This window comes from Microtus oregoni, unplaced genomic scaffold (assembly GCF_018167655.1).
Source record: "Microtus oregoni isolate MIOR12 unplaced genomic scaffold, Mior012 000001F_ref0000356, whole genome shotgun sequence".
NCBI classification, from domain to species: domain Eukaryota; kingdom Metazoa; phylum Chordata; class Mammalia; order Rodentia; family Cricetidae; genus Microtus; species Microtus oregoni.
In genome coordinates this window covers 79,155,280-79,177,594 of record NW_024543060.1, presented here as the reverse complement: position 1 = coordinate 79,177,594, position 22,315 = coordinate 79,155,280, and the positions used below count along the sequence as shown (strand labels likewise).

General features: G+C 34.2%; 1 protein-coding gene across 2 annotated transcripts in view; it reads left to right on the top strand.

Annotated features, from left to right (window-relative positions):
• The first annotated feature begins 411 nt into the window (after window positions 1–411).
• The window catches only part of Mgat4c (MGAT4 family member C), a 497,836-nt gene continuing 475,932 nt past the window's right edge, over window positions 412–22,315 (top strand). For both annotated transcript variants that reach the window (XM_041674801.1, XM_041674778.1), the window contains exon 1: window positions 412–642. The gene's annotated coding sequence lies outside the window, so the exon portion shown is untranslated. The remainder of the gene's footprint in view (window positions 643–22,315) is intronic.

The window sequence follows — 22,315 nt, the reverse complement described above, 5'->3', positions numbered from 1 at the left end:
TTCATGAAAATAAAATAATAAATTTATGACAGATAAATGATCATGGAAATAGAACAAAATAGAAATTCCTTTTAACTAAAAACTTTGGTTCCATCACACAGAACTGTATATATCTCGATGGTGTGGATTCTATAGTGTAGTCTGAGGGAAGGCAATAGTGCAAATAAATTCCGTGCCAGTAGACACTTTAAAATACTAGATTTAGCAGCAGTCACATTAGCTTAGATAATGGGAGAATTTTTCTCCATTGAAAATGCTCGCTGTCGCTTGAGAAGAACTTACTGAGGCAGCCTGCCATCTAGCTTTTTCACAGAAAAACAGGCTTGCAGACTGCAGATGAGAGTCTGGAGCACAGACAGTTTTAACTTAGCCATTCCTAATTTATCTCAAGCGTTTTCAATTCATCTTCACTGCTCTGTGCACACAGGGACACCAGATTGCCTTCCCTGGGGAAGAGACTGCAACCGGGGATCTAGAGAGCTGTCACATTCCAAGAAATATTTAAATTGTGCTGATTTTCTTCTGGAGAGCTGAGCCCAGGGAATGAAACTCTCCATCCAGTCATAGCTTTGCGGGCAATAGATCAGAGGATATTGCCAGGTTCCTAATGGATTATTGTTATCGGGCAGGTTTTTTCTGAAGGTACGTAGTTATTTTCTCAATTCATTACCCTCTCCTGTTTGTCAAGTAATAAGCTAATGAGCTGGGAATACAAACCTGTAAATAGAGAAAGCTGTTAAGGAGTCAGTATTGACTGAGTAATGGCACTTTATTGCTGCATGTTTGTTTGTGAAATAATTGGATTTCTTTATTAAGATGAGTATATCTATATATACTTTGAACTGCAGTGTCAGCACAAAACAGGCAAAAACCAAAACAAATCCGTGCTGCAGGCTGCATTATAATAAGTTCATATTAATTCTCTGGAGGGGTTTCCTTTTGTGGCTGCAGCCAATAATGAAGGGAATTGCATACTTTGGAAACTTGCTTCAGCCTGCGTATTTTGGAATAGTCATAACATTTTCTCTCTTTCTTGGCAAATTCTCTCTATCAAATGCTGTCATTAAATGTGCTGTTTGTCATGGATGCTTATGCAGATATAGTAATGATGGAATTGCTTAATTCTTAGAAACTCCAGTATAAGTATTTCTGAGAAATGATAAGGGGGCACGTGGTTTGTGTTGCTGATCTATATTTGTGAGTTCGAATAAAATGTATTAAAATTAATTACTACCCTGCTAGTGAATTACATTGTAAAACTCATTTAAGTTTTCTGGACAAATAATGTTACCATATTCCCTTTGGTGGGAAAGCGTTAAGTAAAGGAAAATGTTCAAAGCTGACAAACTTCTGAACAGTAACTGAGCTAACAAAAATGGATAAAACATCTTTATCCTAAGTAAAATGTGTCTTATTTTACTCTGATCTATTGTCACTGGAAAGGATGACTTCTCTCTGTGTTTTCTAAAAGTTAAAGATGGATGTGAAAATTGGGGCCCTATGTTCTCCATCAGAGAAAAATGAGGGTTCTTGGTAGAATGCAAGCCCAGAACAACCACAGAGTTTATAAAACAAGAGGACATCTTTAAAGCTGCAGTGTTAAGGGCTTTTGATGACTGTGTGAATGGGCTCAGTGAAACCTCCTGCGTTGCTGGTTGCTGGTACTTTTCCATGGTGAGAAATGGCTATTAGACTCAATGGAATTGCAGGTTTCCTTGGCGTGGGGTGCAGTGTACCAGCTGCTGAGCTTGGACTGGAACGCAGGCTTTGTCCACCCATCTGTGGGTTAATCACAGATTTAGAAGAGGAGATGGTGGCTGAGCTTTGCAAGGGCACTTAGTAAATGTTGTACATCCTTTGTAGCTTTGGAGAGAGTGTCAGGAAAAAGAGAAACAAGAGAGAGACTGTGGAGGAGTGAGTCACACAAACAGTCACTCTTAGTGTATTACTCTGAACCTCAGAGGAATTGTAGAGGGCAAAAGAGAAGAAAAATGGAAGAGAGTAAAGAGAATAGAGTCCTCAAACTCTACTTTCAAGTGCTGCCTTCCTTGAATCATACAAGGAATTGAATAACAGGAGCTGAAATTGAGGTTTTCCTAAGGACACTTCCATTTGGCAACCTGTTCTCTTTTGTGAAACCTCTTTCCCCACTTGTTCCCAGTCTGGCGTCTCCACCAATAATCAAACGCTCCAATTCAAATCTACACAGGAACACTCAGAAAGTGCTCACCAGCCTCTTATCTCAGAGCTTTCTGAATCAATAGTGTCTGAATACTACCGGATGGGGTGTGTCCATTTCCTTTTAACCTCTGAAATTTTTAGAAATTTCAGTCTCTGTTATAAACAACACTAGCAATGTTATTTTAGGGAATGGATTTTGGTGTTGCAGAAGGGGACCACTATATTATAAAACGTAGTTGTGTCAGTTTGGGGCAAAGGGAAGATATGATAATAGCCAAACAATAAGTTATAAATTTACATTAGAACATTCTATGAATTGAACAAATTTGAAAATAGCTCCACCTATCAAATTACAATGAAAATTCTCATCACTCTGGCCTCCTATTAACCTTTGTTACTACACTTTTGCCATTACCTAGGCCTTCCCCTAGGACGCATATACTTACCCAGCTCTTTAAATTGGCTCAGCTTCTTGTTCTAGTACTAAAAGTTATTTTATTTCATCTTATGGTGAGTTCATTGCTAAATATATTATTGTAATTTCATTTTATTATTTGCCACTAAATAACATTCACATTTATTGAGTGTTTGTGATGTGCGTACTGCTTCTGAGCAACCTGTAGTAAGAAACCATGTAATGTTATCCCCTCATAAATCAAACTGTTTATTAATACTTCAGGGCCTCTAATTGGTACACAGACAAGGAGAAAATTAAACCTGGCTTTTCTAGTGGCCTCTTATGTACACATGATGTATTAAATGTGTAATATTTAGTCTGTGACTTGAGTTTATCTTTATCAAGGAGTCATGCAGATTATCTGGTTGCTTTCAAATACTCCTTTTACTTCATGCCATGTGTTAAAGTAGCGTAATGAACAGAAGACTGGGTTGAGGGTAAGAGAAATAGCATTAGATACAGTAGGCAAGTATATGTAAGTTCACTGAACTCTATGTACATGTTATTTTGTGACGGAAACAATAATATCTACTTCGAATAAATTGGTTTAGAGAGATCACATACTCAAGCATCAAGCAATTTAAGCACAATGAATACTGAATAAATGATACTCATATCAAAGGCAGTTTTATCATAACCTTTCAAGTAAGAAACATAAGTGTTCCAACTGAAACTACTTTGGCCCTCCAGTTTTTTTAATAATGCATGTCTGTAGGCTTGGTTCATAATATCATAATTATATTTAATAAGAAATCAAACTTTAATAGTGTTTTACCTTTTGGTAATAAATTACTTGTAGATACACCAAAAGATTATGTATTGAGACATAAATTCAGAAAATGATTAGTTTTAGAAACCAGTGGGTATATTTTATATAGATATCAAATAACTTAATTACCAGTCATAACTTAGCAAGAGAAGCAGGCATAAATATATTTCATCTCTTGTAGCTCTTCCCAAAGGACGTAACAATAGAAGCCAATAAATCCTATTGCTCATTAGTCTTTCCCCTTCAACCCTCTTATTTGCATTTTATTTTGTTATTATCCCTACTAGGGAGATGACCTCACATTCCAGCTGCTCAGTGGAGTTCAAGCATATAAAACCTCCCCTCAAGGAGCAAAGTAAACACATGAGAACTTTAGTTAAAATAAACAGCATCTGCACTGAAGGCACCGTAAATACTCATTGTTCCTTTTAATGAAAAGAGATTTCTTCCTTCTGATTATGGTGTCCATTTCCTCTTACTCCTCCCAGTGCCTCCCACCTCTCTTCCCAATAGGATCCACTCCCTTTCTCTCTATTATTTGAAAACAGGCTTCTAAGGGATAACAGCAAAGTAATAGATAAGTAAAATGAAGTAATACATTAGAATGTGGGTGAGTGTAAGAGAGGCAGAAAAACCAGAGACCCGTTTTCACACACTGAGGAATCCCATTAATACACTCTACTGGAAGGCATATACTTATGAAGACAAACACATATGGACCTGTTCAGACCCTATATGTGTTGCCCCAGTCTTGATGAGGTTTTCTCCATTGATTTACTTACAGGGCCTCGCTTTGTTGGTGTTCTCCATCCCTTCTGGCTCTTACATTCTTTCTGCCTCCTCTATCACAGTGATCTCTGAGCCTTGATGGGCTCAGATATAATAGGGACATCTCTTTTATAGCTGAGTGTTTCATAGTCTCTCACTCTTCCTCGGATATCTGGCAGTGGCCCTCTGTGTTTGTTCCCATCTGACGAAGGTGAAAGTATCTCTGTGGACAGGCGAGGAAGGGACTAAGCTATAAGTATAACAGAATGTCATTATCAGTCATTTTATTTCTATCTATGTATCTATTTTTATTCTAGTATTTGGTTTTAGGTTGCTTAGATACCTAGTCTCTGGCTCATGGTCACCTAAACAGTGCTGGGCATAGTAAACATCTACATGGCCCTTAAGTCAAATCAGGTACTTGTCTGTGCCACCATAGCCCTGGCATATCTTTCAGGCATGACACCATTATTAATCAACGGTTTTGTGGCTGACTTGATGTTTATGTTTCTTTATTAGCAGTATATATGGGAACTTCCTACAAAAAACACCATAAAATGTTGGGGCAAAGGCTGTTATTTAGGTACCGGCTGGACTTGCCCATATTCACTTAGTTCTGTAGGCACTGTCTTCAGCAATGTTCCCTGGAGTCAGTTTTTAGAGAGCGATCTATAGTCTTAGTAGCAGCGTGGCTTGTTGGGGGATTCCAAAGGGAGCCCTTTAGCCAACAACTCAATTCAATGTAACCTAGTCCTGTTCCCGGAAATATGATTTGATGATGATAAGAGATGTCAAATTGAGACTTTTCCTACTCTGATGCTTACTGATTACATTTAGATTGATTAATATATGCCCATATCATATTTGTCCATAATATTTTTACAAATTTGCACACCCATCATCACGAATCAGTATCAGAGGGTTTCACTAATCTTAGCCCTTCAGTGGAGTGTAAGATAAATTCTCAAAGCTGTTTTGTTTTGATTTTTCTGATGACCAAGGATGTTGAATATTCCTTTAAGTGTTACATAGGCATTTGAATTTCCTTTTTTAAGAATTCTCTGTTTTGGGGGTCTGGAGAGATGGCTCAAAGAGTAAGAGGATTGCCTGCTCTTCCAAAGGTCCTGAGTTCAATTCCCAGCAACCACATGGTGGCTCACAAACATCTGTAATGAGGTCTGGTGCCCTCTTCTGGCCTGCAGGCATACACGCAGAGAGGATATTGCTTACATAATAAATAAATAAATAAATAAATAAATAAATAAATAAATATTTTTTTTAAAAAAAAAGAATTCTCTGTTTAGATTTGTATGTGGTTTTTAAGTTGGGTTATATTTTGGTGACATATAGTCCTTTAAACTTCTTCATATATTTTATAAACTAGCCCTCTACTGGATGTATATTGTTAAAAATCTTCTCCAATTCTGAAGGCTGCTTCTTTGTCCAAACGATGGTGCCCTTGGTTGTGCAGCAGCTTCTCAGTTTCGTGATTCGTAGTAGTGTTGAAACTGTCACATGCCAAAGATCAGTTTGGCCAAATGTTGATCTTTACAGCGACTTTAAATCCTCAGCACAATATCCAGTGTGGAAACTGTCTTGCCATGGGTCTCAGAATCAAGGAAAACATATGTGCCTGGATTAGCAATGTACTTTAGATACCCAGAATATATGGGAAATTTACTTAACCCTGAATGTGAAGAGGTCAGATAGTAAGCTTTCTGATACTGGAATTTTGTTGATGAAGCAAGAAGAGAATTACTTGGAAGAATAATTGTCAAGAAGTTTATACTATATTATAGCTGTATTGGTATTTAGGCACAAGCAGGACATACTGGTAATATTGTTTTATGTTCGTTCTTATTTGTCACCATTACCACTACTACCTTAAATTGCAAATACCTCCCAATTTAGTAATCACAAAATAATTTATGCATATGACTTGACCTGACTCTTCTAAACTTTCTTGAAACATGTATATTTTCCTGATTCTCAAATTTAGAAATTTTAATACATTATTAAAATATAATCTGAGCAGGAAGGTGAAGCATACATTTAGTCCAAGCATTGAGGAGGCAATGGCAGGCAAATCTTTGACTTCAATGTCAGCTTGAATCTCCCAGATTGGGTTCTAGGAGAGGAAGAGCTAGCTGCACAGAGAAACCCTGTCTCAAAGAACTAAAAAAGAAAGACAAAACATTATGGTCTACATTCTACTTTCAATTTAATTTTCTAAATTCTTTCCTTGTCCAAGCAAGGTGGCTGGTAGATAAATATCCATAGATTAATTTTTAATGAGTAAAAAGAAGCAGAAACATTGTTTTAATGAAACCCCTTTCCTGTAAATATAAAAATAGTTATGGGTATCATATTTAATGCCATCACATTGAAAGTTTGAAATGTACCCAAGTGCTGAGTTGCTTTGACTTATCTTTATTTTTCAACTTCCAATAGAATCTGAAATCTCACATGTTTATTTCCTCTACTACTTCTAACTACAGGAAGATAATTGCAAAAGTTCAACTCACCTTTTTTGATACAAACGAAATTTTAAACTGAGTAACTTAGTCACCAATACCTCAAGGTGAATTTCCTTCAGCGATACCTGTTTAATAGTTGATTCATTTTGCTTTTGAGATGTTTTGCCAGCAAGCTAGGTTTTTGTCAGCTGATGAAAGATCAAAGGAATTGTGGTATAAAGGAAGAAGAATATTATTTATTTTTTTAAGAAGAATTTAAATTATTTGAGACAACTTGGATAGACCCTACTTGATATTATGTGTTTTGAAATAATTCAACCAAAATTTTAGCAAAACAAGTTTTTCAGAGGAGAGACTCTATCAACTTGTGAATGATGAAAAATACTTTTAAGGAGACACAAAATCTTGTTTATCATACACATCTTCCTCAGTTTTTTTCTAATACAAGTTGGTGTTCACTCTCCCTATGTATGAGGATAAACAATAGATGTTATGGGATGAATTATGTTTATCCAGATAAAAACATAGAAACTCGAATTTAAAAGCCCTTGACATGGTCGTATTTGGAGGTAAGGTCTTTAAAGAACCAATTACAAGGTAGGCTCTTCTCAAGCCTTTAAAATGTCCTTGTAATCAGAGGGCGTAATTAGGACAAACACACAGATAAAATTAAATGAAGACTGAGGGAAAAGGGGGGAATCTGTGAGCAAGGAGAGAAGCTTCAGAGGAAAGGCCCTGGAGACTCCTTAAATTTGGCCTGTGTTCCACAACAGTGACAATTCAATGTGTTTCATACTGTTATGAAATCTCAACCACGTAAGTTTAAAAATATGGAACTAACATACTAGACCTCAAAATTTGATCAAAAGATACCCCTCAATTCCATTTAATCGCAAAAGTCAAAACTGTTTTTAATATTGAAAAACCTAATCTCTTTCTCCCCCACCCAAATCCAGTAAATTACATACATATGTGGTGATTATTTAATAGAATAGTCTCGGTCCTTTTCAATAGGACGCTGATGTGCCCCAGGGTTTAAATGATGTTTGAAGCGGTAAATGATTTAAAAACAGCCTTCTCATTTAAAAAACACCCCCAAAAGTAAAATTTATAAGATCTGTTGAGTATTATTTTTATGTGAATCTGACTATCATATTTACATGATTGTTATTACTATCATCAATTTATGGATGTAAGAACTGAGGAATCAAGAGATGAAATAAGGGTCTGTTGTTATTATGCATAAGGTTACCAGGAGTTAGAGCCCGTGTATAATACTTAATCAATATACTATTACAGAACCTAAGCCATGGTAAGATTTTATTTTTAAATTACATTAAGAACTTCAGTGAAAACTGTTAGGAAATGCACTGAGATATAGTTCAGTGGGAAGGAAACAATCACTTGGGTTTTTTATTTAATATTTTATATTAATTTATAATAGTTCATGACAGTACCATACTTAATAATGTCACTTATTGGTATTTTTCTACTAAAGTATGGGATATTTTAGGACTTTTTAAAAAATTTTGATGACTGTGTATAATTATAAAGTTAGTTTGAGTAGATAATACCTGATATAAAATTATAAACATGAATTTTAGATGTGTTATCCTTAGTTTTTATAGAAATATTATTACTTTAATAATTTGTACATAATGAAGAAGTGGTTTACAGACTAGTCTAAAACATAATTTAAAAGGTTGTGTTATCTCTGCTCATTTAAACACAATTAAGATGGAATAGAAGAATAATTTTTGCAAGGGGGAATCTGAGTGGAAACTACTGGGGAGTGATTCTGTTTTATGTTTTATGAGCATATGATATTGAGTGGATTTGTGAGTTGTGCTTTCTAAGCTCTAGCTCTACCTGAGGTGTCTTCAACAGGTTTTATGGAACTGAATTATATTTTCTAGCTGAATGTAAATATGGTAGAGTCTCCATGACAGGAAAGTAGGCCAGCACCTCCCTGTAGTGTAAATGCAACTGACCTACTTCCTGTATTGTTCTTCTATCACCGCAATTACAGAACAGAATACATCTCAGATGTACAAACCTACGGCCAGAAATATGATTGTTCTGGAGAAGGCTGTCATTCATCTGCCAAAACCAAGCAACACAACATCTGCCTTACTTGTTCCATCCAAAATTTACCTATAATGTCTATGTTGTAATTAAAATAGTCGTTACAATCTAAAGCTTACTAGAATGGGGATAATGTTAAGATTATTGTTTGTGAATTTGTTTCAGTAGGCTTTCCTATTTCAGATACTTGCAGATTTCTAAATGGGATTTTGCTTTCCAACATTTAATTCCTTAATGGTTTTTATTTCAACAGGTAATCAACTATATTTCATAAGGTCTAGACCTTATGATCAATGTGATTTAGATTTAGTATTTCTAAAACAGTTTTATGGTGACTATGAGTGGCAAATATGTTTCTTTCAAGGATTATCCACAGGAATTGGCAAAGAAAGTCTGTATGTAGTATATGGGGAAATGATGTGAAGTTGGATAGGCACTCTTATCTCCCTACCAAATGCATCCTGCATTGTACGGGAATTGGATCATTCAATCCCTTGTGAATTGGATGGCTCCTTTCTCTTCAGATCCATCTACACAGTGTTACTCCTCAAAGAATAAACCAAGTTTTATAAATTGTCTCACCAAGACTATTTTCATTTCTCTTTTGAAAGAAAAGAAGATTTCAAGATTTAGTATAGTCTCCAAATAATAGAAATATTTATAAGGATAAATTGATTTTATCTATGGGAATTATAATTATCATTGTGAAATCTGAGAGTATGGCCCAGTCTTATGAACTGTTGTTGAGGATAGAGGGGATAGAGCATGATATGGAAGCTAAAAATTGGAAAATAGCTTCTCTAGATTGTTTAGAAAATTTGTACCACCACACATTCTCCACTCATTGTGAGACTACTGTAGTTGGTATTCTTTCAAGTAATGTTTTTATTTGCTATTTCCATCTAACTGCTGCCAAACATGTGGAGAATGCCCACATAGGCTTGGAATGAAGATACTGTGGACGTAATTTGTCCATCGTTAAAGTAGTGAATTAATAATTCTCCTCCTCATAAAAAATAGTCCTATAATTTGAGTAGCTATAATAACTGATCAAGCAGAGGCCGGAGAGGAAAGCACATGAACCTATCTATCACAAGTCATATCTTAATGAAAGATAATTATAATGACAAGAATGTACCAGAGCATGGAACAGTAATTGGTAATCCACCATCTCCCAATTATAATCAAACTTGACTGTAACTGAAGGTAATGGATCAATTCTGGGAAGTAATTAATTAAAAATAATTTACTATTATGTGGATTGGAGATACATAGGAGGTAGATATTTGATAGGCACATAAATAAAATACATGAACAAAGTACTATACACAACCTTCAAATAAAGCCCAACACATAGATAAATCTGTAAAACCTAATCAATTGTCAAAAGGGGCAGTTAAGGTCAGTTACAGCGCAATTGAATGTAGGCTCACTCATCATCAACAGTTGTACTGTCAATGTATATATGGCCAATTTATTTGTGCATTTCAATGTTACTGTCGCCTTAAAATTTAGGATTAAACTATTTCAATGTTATTAAAAATACTATTAAAGTTTCTTTCTCAATCCTTTTTGTTAAAATTGCAAAACACAGTCCTCAGTATGCATGTGGACATGGCTTGCAATTAACCTCATTTTCTGTTTCTAATAGCACTGTCATTAGGTAAGACAACAAACGATGTCAAGTTATTGTGAGCTGCCGTGGAAATGTAACCTTAAGGTCTTTTCAAACACTATAGTGTATGAGAAAAGTCAGAATCCAGGAAAGAGCACAACCAGGTTCCTTTCTCTACCATAGGCAACATTAATTGCATGCCCAACATAAAGAAGAACAAAACACCACTGTCTATAAAACATTCTGAGTGCTAGAACTCTTGGTAGCCTATTGTCTTTTTGTTGAAGGTCACTGAAATTATTCATAACTTATAAACTTTTTTGCTAGATAAAAGACATAAAAATCAAAAGAAAATATGATCCTATGAATGCATGGAGATTTAAGGCTTGAATGAACATATGTTGGACTTTGAATCTATAAAATATTTCATTATTACATTATATGTTACCATTGGGTTTGTGGAAATAACCATTCATTCTTTCAAGTGTTTTAAAATTATAAGGATACTAATTCTATAGCAGAAAGTGGTATTTACTTAAGAGTTTCTTTACAAGTTTGGAAGGCTTTGTAATCTGTATAATACAATCCATTTGTAAACTACCCTTACTGATATAGCAATGTAGTACTTGTTAGTATCTAACTATACTTTTTTTCCATGGTAAGGAGAAATATGCCATCACCTGGCAGCACTGAGCAATTTCTCATATTTTAAAATCTCCCATGATCAAAACACTTGCTGCTTCAGCAAACTAACGCATACTAATCTTGCATTAGTGTTTGAAATAAGGTTAAGTTAGAGAGACAGAGACTGGTATTTTTCATTTGAATCGCTCAAACAGTCCTCAGAATTCAAAGCATATGGTTCACATGGCCTAGTGGTAATGCTGGCCATGAACATAAACACAGACTCTGGTTGCCATAAGGTCATGGATCCAGATCTGGCTCTTGGCAACAGCTTGGGCTGGACATAACCATGTCCTTGGTTGACAGCACAGGGTAAGGACATCAACCTGCTTCTCACTGCCTTCACCTCACTAGTTCCACCTCTCTCCACAGTACATAGGCCTCTCGACTACACTTTCTCTTCCATATCTCTACCATATATTAGATCAATCGTAATGGCACAAGCCAGACCAGTGCCTCAAGATACCAGGTGTCTGTGGTTGTCTTCCACATGCCTGCCTTTCCACTTACTTTTTATAAATTATTCCTTTAATAATTTTGCATTTATTACAATCAACATTTAGAACGGTTTCCATGTTCCAATAGGCAGCAGCACATATATGTATATAGTTATTATTTCACCCAAGACAAATGATGTAAGAGAACCCAGAAGCTAATCTGCTTTAGGTCTATATACATTTGCCTTTTGTAAACAGTCCATACTATTAGATTCTTGCTTTATGCTGTCTTTTGTTTTTCTTTGTTCATCTTGAATGTAGTATCTCTTGATGGTTCAACAGCATCATACATTTTTGTTGCTGCTTATTCAGTTCATGCCCTTAGCTGACTCTTTTTTGGAGTTTTTAAGGTTGTTCAATCACTAAAATCAAATAGGCTGTTAAATACTTGTTAGTGTTTGTCAACTTGATGGAAGAAACCTAGTCATACCCGGATAATAGAAATCACAATTGAAGAAGTGTCCCCATCGGAATGACTTGCAATCATATCTGAAGTAATTCCCTTGATTGCTCATTGTTGGAGCTTGCTATTAGTCTCTGCATCTGTCAAGCATCAGGTTCCTGACCAGAGTTCCAGGCTTGCCGTCCCTCTAATATGGTTTCCCTCTGTTATGTAATTTATAAAGTCCAATAAACCCTTTCCTATCAAGTTACTCTTGGTCATGGTATCTTATCATAGAAGCAAAGCTGCAAACTAGTATCCCTGTATCTTGAATCTCTGTGTCTGAAGCAGTAATGTAAGCTTGTGAGCAAACTGGAGTTCAACTTAATTCAGCCACAGTTTATAATTACTAGATTCCCCTTTGAAATACTAAGAATAAAACAAAATAAATCAATAAAAATGTTTCAGAACTTTTTCAAGATAGGGAAAGTGAGAGAGAGAGAGAGAGAGAGAGAGAGAGAGAGAGAGAGAGAGAGAATCAAACTGAGAGAGAGATGGAGAGAGACAGAGAGAACCAAAGGAAGAGAAGAATATTGGGAAGTTGTACTGAACCCTAAAGCACTGTTTTATTAAGCTAACCTAAGAAACTTACAATATATTGTTGTAAGTATTGTTTGAATTTAAAATCACAAATTTAAAATAACAATCAGAGTTTAATTATATAAACCTGATGTTATTTGCATATGTTTATGCATGCAAATTTTAAAAGTTTTGCTATGATATAACTGATCATGTAGATCTTTTTGGAGACAAACACTAGAATGTCATTGAGAACAAAGTTCTTTTGTTCAGTCTGTCGTGTGGCCCTCTAAACATTCTGATGTCTAGGCATAAAACAGCATCATAAAACTTCTATCTCCACAATATTAATAATATTAAACTTTTATCCTCACAACTATATTAGTTCTTTTAATAAGTACTATGCTGACATGAATTTAGTCACTTATCAATGTCCATTATTTATAAAATCTGTGAATTGATTCATCTATCTTTTCTCATGGTTTTATTAATTCATTATTAAATTTTTATTTTTATATGTGAAAGCCTAGAAAAGCATTTTGGCCACATTTTCAAGATTTAATAAAATTTAGTATAACTTAATGTGAAAATATAATTAGAAGCAACTATTTGTTGAAAATTGAAGAGGATTCATGGAATTTGTAGTATGTTCAACTTATTAATATTTGATCGACAAATGAAGTGTTTTAAAGTAGTTAATTATGTGAGACTTTTTATATGCTCTACAGAAATAGTAATTCAATATATTTAAAGAAATTAAGAAGAGCGTCAATGTACTATCAAAATGATTGTTGTCCTGGCTAGTGTTATGTCAACTTGATGTAAACTATTGTCATATGAAAGGAATGAAACTCAACTGAGAGATGCCTAATAAGATCCTGCTGTAAGGTAATATCTTAATTAGTAATTGATGGGAGAAGGGCCAGCTTATTGTGGTTGGTACAATCCCAGAGTTCATGGTCCTAGCTTCTATAATAAAACAGGCTGAGCAATCCACATGAAGCAAGCCAGTAAGCAGCACTCCTCCATAGCTTCTGCCCGTAGAATTCTTCCCTTTAATGATGAACAATGATGTGGACGGGTAAGCCAAATAAACCCTTTCCTCCCTAACTTTCTTTGGTGATGGTGTTTAAGCACAGCAATAGTAACTGTGACATATATAGTTATTTACCAGATAAGATTGTTTGGTTAGCCTTGCAAGCATTAAAATCATCGAGATTTCATTGTGGCCCAGTACCTAATTTCAGGAAAACTTTCTTGTTTTCAGTTTGTATATTTTTTTCTTAAAAATAAATGCAACTTCAATCTAAAAAAATACAAATTAAACTGGAACTATTAAAATATTCACTGCACAATAAGGTAATTATTTCACATATTTATAAGAAGAGTAGATCAAGATAGCTAATACTTTATTTCTAAAAAAAAATTGGTAATATTTAGTTGTCCTTGTTCAACAGCCCTTCCTATTGAAAAAGCTCATATTTTCGAAGGATAGTGGGAAATTAAGACTATAAATATTGCCTGCATGTATAAGGCACATAAATCAAGTACTTGAAAGATTATTTACTTAGGTTAATCAATACATTAACTTCTACTTGTTAATGTATGTATAAATTAAAGATTAGGAGTGACTAATAAAACTCAGAGAGAGAAACCTGAAGTTCTAAAAAAAAAAAAAACAGCCAGCCCCAATCTCTTACCCTGACTTCAGTCCAAACTTGCAATCCTGACCCTAGGAATCTCAGGATGAGACTGTGTCTGAGAGCTATCTCCTCCCATTTTATAATCCTCTCTAATTATGAGATTAAAAGAATGAACCACTGGGATTAAAGGCATTCATGCCTGGTTTCTATGGCAACTGGTTGCTTATTGGGATTAAAGGTGTGTGTCACTACTATTTGGAAGTAAGGCTGACCATTGGGGCTGTTTTCCTTTCTGATCTTCAGGCAAGCTTTATTTATCAAAATACAATTGAAAAACCACTACATACAGAAACTATCATAAAATGCCTTATGAAGATGAGATAATATAATTCAGGTAATGTTCATTGGAAGTTGAAAACCTTGAGATAAATACATTTTGGATATTGCAGAAACAAATGCTGATATTTAATGTTAAAAAGATATGTGATGAACTGCTAAAGTGCAAATTCACTGACATTTTTAATTATAAGATATAATTTTATTTTTGATATTCTAAGGCTTTCTTGATTTTATTTAGTTTTAACCTTTTATATATTTACAGGAAATATACTTGAACATAAATTCCTTTCTTATGAGGATCCATTTTCAATATAACTTTTGTAATCTCTCCAAAAATCAGGAGCATTGCTTGCTCAATATTAAATTTTTATTTTTATGGACCTTTAGGAGTTTATTTTTTTTCAGAATGCAATTATTTTTTTCAGAATTACAATTATTTTGTACATTGATTTATGTCAGTTTTCAAAATTTAAACCAACATTTTCTGTACCAGAATGTCTTAGAATAATCACTGCATTTTAATCCTCTTTCCTGAACATGGCTTTTAAATTTCATTTAATAATTAAAAATAACTTGTAAGATAAAGAAAGTTTTATTCATACAATGGTTACCTATATGAAAAATCATGTAATTCTGAGTATTTCTGTTTTAAGTAACATAAGTTAAATCTAGTACACTTAAAGAATTCAGAAATATCTTATTTGAGGAGTAATAGTAAATAATAGAGATAAAAAGACAAACAATGTATTCTTTCAAAGAGCATAAAGAAGGAAAATTTGCCAATATGAGATGGCAATCTATCTATAATAATATTATAAGTGCTGTGTATAGGCTTTTCCAATGACTGTAGTTTAAATGCAGGTGGAAAAAAAGGTAACAATGGCTTGTCATCTAAAGGGATGCTTCAAAAAGGAAATTCTAAGCATTTTGGATACAAAATTATCTACCAAATAATGACAAAATGTAGACAAATGTAGGTAGGAAATAGAGCTGACCAAAACTGGTACCCAACATAATTATAATCTAAGCTCCTTCTCCTGGTATTTAAATCTTCTTCCATCATTATCCTCATATTTCTGTTATATCTCATCATGCGTTATTACCTGTGTATGGCCTGCTCTGTAGTCAGCATTGAGATAAGAAGAAGGTCTGGGAAGAAATAGTGTCAGAGGTGTTTTGATACCAAGAAGGGTTTGAGAAGACAGGCTTATAAAAACATGCTTTCTTCTGAAAAGGAACATTATTAAGGAGTCTGAATCTAATGCTGAACTATGTAATTCTCAAGGTAGCATGTTGTTTCTAGGTACTAAACTTGATTCAACAAGCGCTCATTGAGAATTTCTCTGTGCACCATACTAAAGGTAATAGAAACTTCACAGAGAAAAGGCCCTTTTGAAAATGTTGACTGGAAAATAGGGAACAGGACAATAAAAAGCCCAGGAATGTGTCTATAGGAGTATGACTTAAATAATACTAATAAATATTTATTTAAAATGTAGAGATTAAAAGAGAAGTGGTATTCAAACAACAAGAAAAATGTCATCAGACAGACACTGGTAAAGACCTATTTTCATCCATGTTGGTCTTAATTAAAATAGATGATTTAATAAGAATGTGCAGTATTACAAAAAATATAAATGATTTAAGATAAATTACTGTATTAAAATAATTATTATATGAAACAAAAATAAAACCTTTAAACAGTTTCAACTGATGTTTACAATTATACTCACTAATGTATTTCCTGATTTCTTTCCCTGATGCACAGTGTTTTATAAATGAAAAAAAAATGAGGACATCTGTGATTCATTTCTGTTTATTTTGAAAGATCCAACAGATGTATTTGTCTGAATAATAGCCATTCTTTATCCCTAAGAAATTATTTATTCTGACTGTGCTCTGAAATATTATCATGAATTTTAATACTTATAATTATTACCACATTATTTTACTGTAGTTAGCTCTTCATCTGTCACTTTCTACCATGCCACATTTCTGAATTTTTTTTGAAATCAAGTTTAATCTCTTCTTCATTTTTGTTTCTATAAGATTTAAAATTCAATGACCTTGTTGCTGGTGTCAATGCTAATTACTTATATACCTCAACGGGCATGCACAGAGGAGTTTTTGGTATTGTGGAGACAATACTTCAAAGAAAACACTGTGACCCAAGCTGAGGGACTTTGTTAAGTGTATAAACAGGTTCAAAATTGGAACTCAATTTTTTGTTTTTACTTAGAGGTTTAAGTTAATATCCATCATTTTGTAATAAACTATAAATCTATAAAAACAGAAAGGAAAATATATACTACCTCAAGTATCTATACTTTTAAAATAGAATATGTTGGTGTCTTCTTTTCTTTTCTCATATATACACATATACATATGTACATGTGTATATAATAGATAATATCTAGTAGTTTACTAGAAAACATCAATATTGAAGTACTGGAATAATGGTATATTTTACTTAAAACTGTAATACTGGACCTGTATTTCATTGGAGGTAACCTCTTCTATATTATTTTTAAATTGTGTATTTACAATTCATTGAAACAAAATAAAATGAATCCATTTCATATTTGATATTTATGAGACAATTATGAGATACATGGTGATTCAAAATTCTATTTTTATAATAATTTACCTGCTAACATTAAATATAATTTCCCCCAATACTTGACTTCAACGTTGAAAAGTATTTAATGATTGTCAAATTCAATTATGTTTTTATTTCTTTATGCTATCAATTTTGAATTTGTTTAATGCTAATTAGAAATCAAGTAAAAGCACATAAAACTAAATAGCAAGTATGTAGCATCACTTTAGTGAAATATTGCTCTTAATCATTTTTGAACCAATATGCTACCTTCCTGCTCCCACTGTTAGTAGTACCACAAAACACCCATTTTTAATAAAACACATAAATGTGAAAAAGAAAAAGAAAACATAAAGGATGGGGAAAGGCATTAATGCTCAGTGTCTATAACCCCTTTTCTTATTATTTAATACTATTTCAGTAATCTACTCTGCAGCTTTATGATTCAATATCTGTTGAACTATTGACTGTACTATTTTGCTTCAATACACTATTCATAAGTTTAAAAATAGATTGTTTTATCATATAATCTATCCCTATTATAGTCACCTCCCCACTCCTCCAAATTCCTCCCCACCACTCCACACCTTTGGATTCACTCCCTTTCTCTAGAAAAGACCAGGCTTCTAGGAGATAACAACCAAACAAGGCAAAACAAAATATATTAAGATGAAGCAAAAACTATCATGTTGAAGTTGAAAATGGCAATTCTAAAACAGAAAAGAATTCTACAAACAGACATAAGGTCAGAGACCCACTTGTTCTCATAGACAGGACACCCAGAATAATACTAAGCAATTAGCTATATTATATATATATATATATATATATATATATATATATATATATATATATATATATAGATGTCCTGGTGCAGATTCATGTAGGCCCTGTGCTTGCTGCTCAGTCTCTGTGCTCATATGACCCCTCTTTAGTTAATTCAGTGGGCAGTGTTCTCCTGGTGTTCTCCTTCCCCTCTGACAGTTACAGTCTTCCCTGCTTCCTCTTCTGTGGCTTCCCTAAGCTTGCATGGCAGGGATATGATGTAGACTTCCATTTGAGATTCTCTCTCTGCATATCTTGTGTGTAGGTCACTGTATATGTTCCCATCTGCTGTCAAAGGAAGCCTCTCTGATGATGATTGTATAAGGAACTATTCTATGAGTATAACAAAATATCACTAGAAACCACTTTATACTGGTTTTGTTTGTTTGTTTTTTGTCCAGTAAGTTTTGGTTTTAAGCTAGGTCTTTGGGTTATCTAGTCTTTGGTTTTCAGTTACACAACCAGTGCTGGGGAATGTTTGTTTGTTTGTTTGTTTGTTTTCCATAAAGTGGGCCTTAATTCTAATCAGTGTTCGTTGGCTATTCCCACAAGTTCTGTGCCATCATTGCCCTAGCATATTTTGCAGGCAGGACAGATTGTTGTAAGTAAAAGTTCTGTGAGTGGTTTGGTGTCCACGTCTGTCTTTCAGGAGCCTACAAATTTCCCCCACCAGACAGATAAGAATGTAGGGATGAGAGCCCCATGTAGGCACTAGCTCAGTTTCTCCATGTTCAACAAGTTGTGTGGGTGTTGTGATTACCAAAACCTGGCACTGGGTTTTGATCCTACTGCAAGTACCGGCTTTATGGGAGCCTAGTCTTTGTGGGATGCTCACTTTCCTAGACCTGGATGGAGGGTGGAGGACCTTGGACTTCCCACAGGGTAGGGAACCCTGACTGCTCTTTAGACTGGAGAGGGAGAGGGGCAGAGGAAGGGGGGAGGGGAAGGAAAATGGGAGGAGGGGAGGAGGTCGAAATTTTTAAGTAAAAATAAATTAAAAAAAGATTCAAAACATGAAAATTCTCAAGTACAAAACTGATTGTTATGTTAACTCATTACAAATTTATCGTCAAAGTTCACTTTGAAGACTGACATCAAAAATAACCTATAGACAGGCATGGTAGAATGAATTTGAAATACCCATTCTCAGGAGGATAAAGATGGAGGATTAGAATTTTGAGGGCAAAGGTCCACAGAAAATTACTGTTCTAAAGAGACTATATTTTATAAACATTCATTTCATAGCATTGGGATTTAATAAAACTACGTATTTGCCAACATATGAGACCTGACAGTTTCATTATTTTCATGATTTTTAATTAAACAGTTATGGACAATTTTGGCACAATATCAAAAACAGCTACAAATATTTGTCAAAAGTATATATTTTTTAAATTTGAAGATCTTTAGTTGTAAATAACAAATACTGGCTTTCCCCAAATTCCCATGAAAATGTTGAAAGATCACTCAAACATCTGTGATTTTGTTCTCTGCCTTTTTGTAATTTTGTATTTTTTCTTTATATTTCATAATTAAAAGGCAGAATAATGTAGAATGAAGAGCCCAGATTTTAGAATTAAATATAACTACATTGTAATCCCCAGTAGCTAATCCATTTACCAGCTGTGTGTTCTCTGGCAATTTATATGTCCTTTGTTTTTACTTCCAGGAAAAATAACAGTGGTTTACAGAAAAGTAGTACACATTTGTGCAATTTTATATATAAGGGAGTAAAGATTGTTCCCTTTTTAATATTTTATTATAGTCTTTGTTTGTTTTGAATAGTGCAACAGTTTCAATGTGCTTTATATTGAAGATTTAACTATTCTATTCTTATAAATATAAATTAGTATTTTTTAATAAGAAAACTATAAATACTAATATAGGTTTCCAGATTAATCCAAGTAGTTGTCTATTTCCCAAGGAAATGTAAAGGTTTTGAAACATAAAAACAACAGTTATGTATTTATTACTAGAAAGATCTACGTTCTGGAAATCCTCTTTTGAACACTAAGAAATGAGTAATTTTTTCATAAAAATTAATTTATTCAGAAAACTATCTTTTCTATTTACATAGCAATCCAAGTTTTCATTCCACCCCCTATCCTACACACATCCACTCCTCAGAGAAGGTAAGGCTTCCAATGGGATGTCAACAAAGTCTAGCACATTGCTTTGAGGCAGGACCAAGGCCCTTTTTTTATTATATCTAGGCTGAGGAAGGTATACATCCAAAGAGAATAGGTTCCCCAAAGCCAGTACAAGCAGTAGAGAAAAATTCTGATCTCACTGCCAGTGACACCACAGTCCACCACGACACACAACTGTCATCCACATTCATAGGACCTAGTTTGGTCCTATGCTAGTTTTCCCACTGTCAGGCCCAAGTGGGTGGGCTCCCTTAAGGTAATGTAAGCTGTTTCAGTGGGTATCCCCATCAAAGTCTTGACCCCTTTGCTCATATTATCATTTTTTTTCTCTCTCTCTTTGGTAGAACTTTGGGTGTTTGGCCCAGTGTTTTGCTGTGTATCTCTGCATCTGCTTCCATCAGTTGCTGAGAAGGTTCTAAGGTGACATTTAAAATAGTCATCAATCTGACTACAGGACAATGCCAGTTCAGGTACCCTCTCCACAACAGCTTAGTGTCTTAGCTGGTCTCATCCTTGTCGACTCCTGAAAATTTCTCTAGGGACTCAAAATGGCTCCCTCAATCAAGATACATCTTTCTTTCTTCTCCCTCACTGTCATTCCCCTATCTTGGCCATCCTGTTGCCTCAAGTTCTTCTCCTACTTCCCCTTCTTCCTTCCTCCCCCCTTCTGTCCTCACTTCTCCCCCACTCTTGGGTTACTCCCCCCCCATTTTTCTGTGTCTCTTTTTTTTTTTTAATCTAAGCAGTCTCTGACATATAAGAAGGAAGCCACTTTGCTCAATTGAGTGACTTAGGGTCATCAAATATGCTAAAGATAACTTCTTGGGTTGCTTAGTCTGCCCTTTTACATGGAGGAAGCAAATACTTCCTTTGTTCACTCTAATACCAATTAATTTAGTAGTTGAGCCAGAATTTACACAAAATCTTTTAGTTTTCTTGCTTACCAGCTTCTGATCTTAAAAAATGCTTGATGAAGAAGTTTCTCAAAGTATACTAGCCTTTCAGAATTCATATAAACATGTTATTAGGTAACATCTATACATGAAGATACTTTTGTATTTTCTCTTTCTTTAGCACACACACACAAACATACACACATGTGTGCGTGCACACACACAAAGATGCACTTTAATGAAGACAAAAATCTACAAATACTTTTAAACATTAGGACCTTTGAAATACTGCTGGATCATGTACATGATCTTTGTCTGTTAACTCATATATAAGTACAGTAATACCATCAGTTTTATATGATAGAAATCAACACAGGGGAAAGAATTTTAACATAGGATGTGCTATTAGTAAATGATGGAACCAAGAATTGAATCACAGTCCATTTACATACACAAGCTGCATCCATCTCCCTCTCTCTAGAGAGAAAAATGTTTTGAAACTAATTTAAACTAATGTACTATAATTATAGTGAATAATTAACCAGTACTACAGCAAATACAAAGTTTGAATCTATATAGAAAATTTATTCAAAATAGGAAAGATGGGTATTCTATGCATTGCTAAATTTTATGACTTTTTATTTTATTATTTATCTTCCAAATTGTCATAAAAGAAAACAATTGAAAATCAATCTCAAACTGCCTCTGGAGAAGGCTCGTGCACAGAGTCAACCTGAATTTTTGTGTTTCCTTTAGAAAGAGACTATCAGCATCTGACATCTATTTACATCCTTGTGTTTCCTCATCCTAACTTTTGCATTTTCCAAAACTACTCTCCTTGAATAGTTGAAATCTGTGCCAAGTACTACTGGAAAGGTTTCCAAGTTCTAGTTCACACTCTGTCAGCTTCTAATTTATTTATTTATTAATTTTATTTCCCACATACCACTCCAAGACTCCCAGCCAAACACAGACCAGGCCAAGGACACATTCTGGTCTACCAGAACAACTTTAAGACTGCAGTTCAATTCTGATAAATTATCTGAAAATAAACTAGATATTCTTGTAGTAGTAAACACACAGTCTAAACACAGCAGACATTTCAGAATTTATAGTGCTTCAGCAGCAGAACATATCTGTGAAAAATAGTTTTCTTACATTTTCTCTTACACATCTCTTAATGAGAATGATTTACTACATCTCTAAACATAAAAGAACAGTTTGCAATATCCCTATGATTATATTAATCTATCTTGCTTAAATATGCAAGTGTGTTTTCTAAAATATTTGAATATAGTTCTCAAATAGCTTGATTGCTGATTATTTAACTACATTTGTTAGCCAAATACACAATTTTTTATCAGATGTTATT